Source organism: Artibeus jamaicensis, unplaced genomic scaffold, assembly GCF_021234435.1.
Source record: "Artibeus jamaicensis isolate MK-2021 breed Jamaican fruit bat unplaced genomic scaffold, CSHL_Jam_final contig_320, whole genome shotgun sequence".
In the NCBI taxonomy this organism is placed as follows: Eukaryota; Metazoa; Chordata; class Mammalia; order Chiroptera; family Phyllostomidae; genus Artibeus; species Artibeus jamaicensis.
This window is the reverse complement of record NW_026521753.1, coordinates 1,938,616-1,941,583: the sequence shown is the minus strand read 5'-3', so window position 1 is coordinate 1,941,583 and position 2,968 is coordinate 1,938,616. Positions and strand designations below refer to the sequence as shown.

Genomic DNA, 2,968 nt, shown 5'->3' with positions numbered 1-2,968 from the left:
TAAATAAAATGGAGGCAAACAAACTATTAAGCATAGAATTCAAAATAATGGTCATAAAGATGCTCAAGAAACACAGACAATGACAAGGAACTGAGTGAGAACTACAACAGTATGAAAAAGAAAACAGAAACTATAAACAAAACCAGAAAGAAATGAACAATAAAATTTTGGAACTAAAAAATATATTAGAGGAAATTACAAACAAGGAATTACTAATTTGGTCCTCTATGAAGCAGAGGACCAAATTAGTGAGCAGGAAGACAAAGTAGAAGACAACACACAGGTAGAGCATCTGCACAAAAAAAAGTAAAAAAAAAATGAAGATAGCTTAAGGTAACTCTAACATAACATGAAAGGCAATAACAATTGAATAATAGGTATATCAGAAGGGGAAGAAAAGGGACAAGAAATAGAAACCCTGTTTGAAAAAATAATGACAGAAACATTTCAGAACCTGGAGAGAGAAAAAAACTTGCAAGTTCAGGAATCACAGAGTCTCAAACAACATGAGCCCAAAGAGGCAAAATCCAAGACATATCAAAATTAAAATGCCAAGTATTAGAGACAAAGAGAGTACTTTAAAAGCAGAAAGGGAGAAATAAAAAGTAACATGCAAAGTGTTCCAATAATGCTAGCAGCTGATTTCTCAACAGAAACACTCCAATCAAGAAAAGAATGGCAAGAGATATACAAACTAATAAATAAAAAAAAAGACTGAGTGCTCGCTTCCACAGAACATATACTAAAATTGGAATGATACAGAGAAGATTAGCATGGCCCCTGCGAAAGGATGACACGCAAATTGGTGAAGCGTTCCATATTTTTGGAAACTATCAGCAAGGGACAAGAGGAAATGAAGAATACAATTCCCTAATAGAAGAAAACAGTAGAAAGTTTCCAAAGTAGGATAGATGAAGTGGAGGATAGGATTAGTGAGTTGGAGGACAAGGTAGAAAGCATCTCACAGAAAGAGAAAGAAAATGAAAAGAGGCTCAGAAAGAATGAAGTGGGATTAAGAGAAATGCAAGACAATATGAAACGTAATAATATTCGAATAATACGAAAACCAGAAGGAGAAGAAGAACAAGGGATAGAAAACATATTTGAATGAGTAATGAGAGAAAATTTCCCTAATTTGATAGGAGAAAAAGTCTCACAAATCCAGGAATCACAGAGAGTCCCAATCAAGAGGAAGCCAAGGAGGCCCACTTCAAGACAAATCATCAACAAAATGGCAAAATTCCAAGACAAAGAGAGAATCTTAAAGGCAGCAAGGGAGAAAAAAGAAGTAATATACAAAGAAGCCCAAAGAAGGTTAGCTACTGACTTCTCAATGGAAACACTTCAAGCAAGCAGAGAATGGCAAGAAATATTCCAAGTAATGAGAACCAGAGGCCTACAACCAGGCTACTTTACCCAGCAAGGCTCTCAATCAAAATAGATGGCCAAATAAAGAGCTTCCAAAACAAAAGAAGCCTAAAAGAATATGCCTCCACCAAACTAGTTCTACAAGAAATACTAAAATGACTGCTTTACGGGAAGGAAGGATAAGAGGCAGACAGAGGGAATGCAGGTACAAAACTGGCAATAAATAAGTACCTATCAATAATACCCTTAAACGTAAATGGATTAAATAAAGGCCTACGTAAAGAAGATAGAAACATTTCAAAAAAGCAACCTAACCCTACACCTGCAAGAACTTAAGGAACAACAACAAAGAAAGCCCAGAGCAAGAAAAAGGAAGGAAATAACCAAGATTAGAGCAGAATTAAATGCCATGGAAACTAAAAGCACAATTTTAAGAATCAATGAATTCAGGAGTTGTTTCTTTGAGAAGATAAACAAAATAGACAAGCCTTTAAGTAGGCTCATCAAGAAAAGAAGAGAGAGGACACAAATAAACACAATCAGAAATGAAAGAGGAGAGATTACAAATGATACCACAGAAATAGAAGGGATTGTAAGAAATTACTATGAAGAACTGTATGCCAAGAAATTTGAAAACCTAGAGGAAATAAACACATTTCTAGAAAAATATAATCTTCCAAAACTCAGTGAAAAAGAAGCAGAAAATCTAAATACACAAATAACAGCAAAAGAAATTGAAGCAGTAATCAAAAAACTCCCATCACACAAAAGCCCTGGACCAGATGGTTTCACAGGAGAATTCTACAAAGCATTTAAGGAAGAGCTAACCCCTATTCTCCATAGACTATTCCAAAAAACCCAGAAGGATGGAAAACTCCCAAATTCTTTTTATGAAGCCAGCATCATCCTAGTTCCAAAACCAGATAGAGACACAACAAAGAAAGAAAACTTCAGGCCAGTCTAGCTGATGAACATAGATGCTAAAATCCTCAACAAAATATTGGCAAATCGCATCCAACAATATATCTAAAAGATTATACACCATGACCAAGTGGGATTCATCCCAGGGATGCAAGGATGGTTCATAATTCGCAAATCGATAAATGTAATACATCACATAAACAAAAGCAAAGACAAAAATCACATGGTCATATCAATAGATACAGAAAAAGCTTTGGATAAGGTACAACACATATTTATGATAAAAACACTCAGCAAAGTGGGAATACAGGGAGCATTTCTCAAAATAATAAAGGCCATATATGAGAGACCTACAGCCAATATCATATTCAATGGGAAAAAACTAAAAGCTTTTCCACTTAGATCAGGAACAAGACGAGGATGTCCACTTTCACCACTTCTATTCCATATAGTATTGGAAGTTTTAGCCACAATGATCAGGCAGGAAAAGGAAATAAAATGCATCCAAATAGAAAAGGAGGAAGCAAAACTGTCACTGTTTGCAGATGACATGATTTGTGTACATGAAAAATCCTATAGACTCTACCCAAAAACTGCTCAAACTAATTAATGAATTTGCAACAATACCTGGTTACAAAGTCAATATCTAGAAATCAAAGGCATTTTTGTATACCAACAA

The 2,968-nt window shown here is 35.0% G+C and overlaps 1 non-coding gene across 1 annotated transcript; it reads left to right on the top strand.

Annotated features, from left to right (window-relative positions):
* Nucleotides 1-718: 718 nt before the first annotated feature.
* On the top strand, nucleotides 719-825 carry LOC119040107 (U6 spliceosomal RNA). Its single transcript, XR_005080791.2, has one exon. It is a non-coding gene; the product is annotated as a U6 spliceosomal RNA (small nuclear RNA).
* Nucleotides 826-2,968: the final 2,143 nt, after the last annotated feature.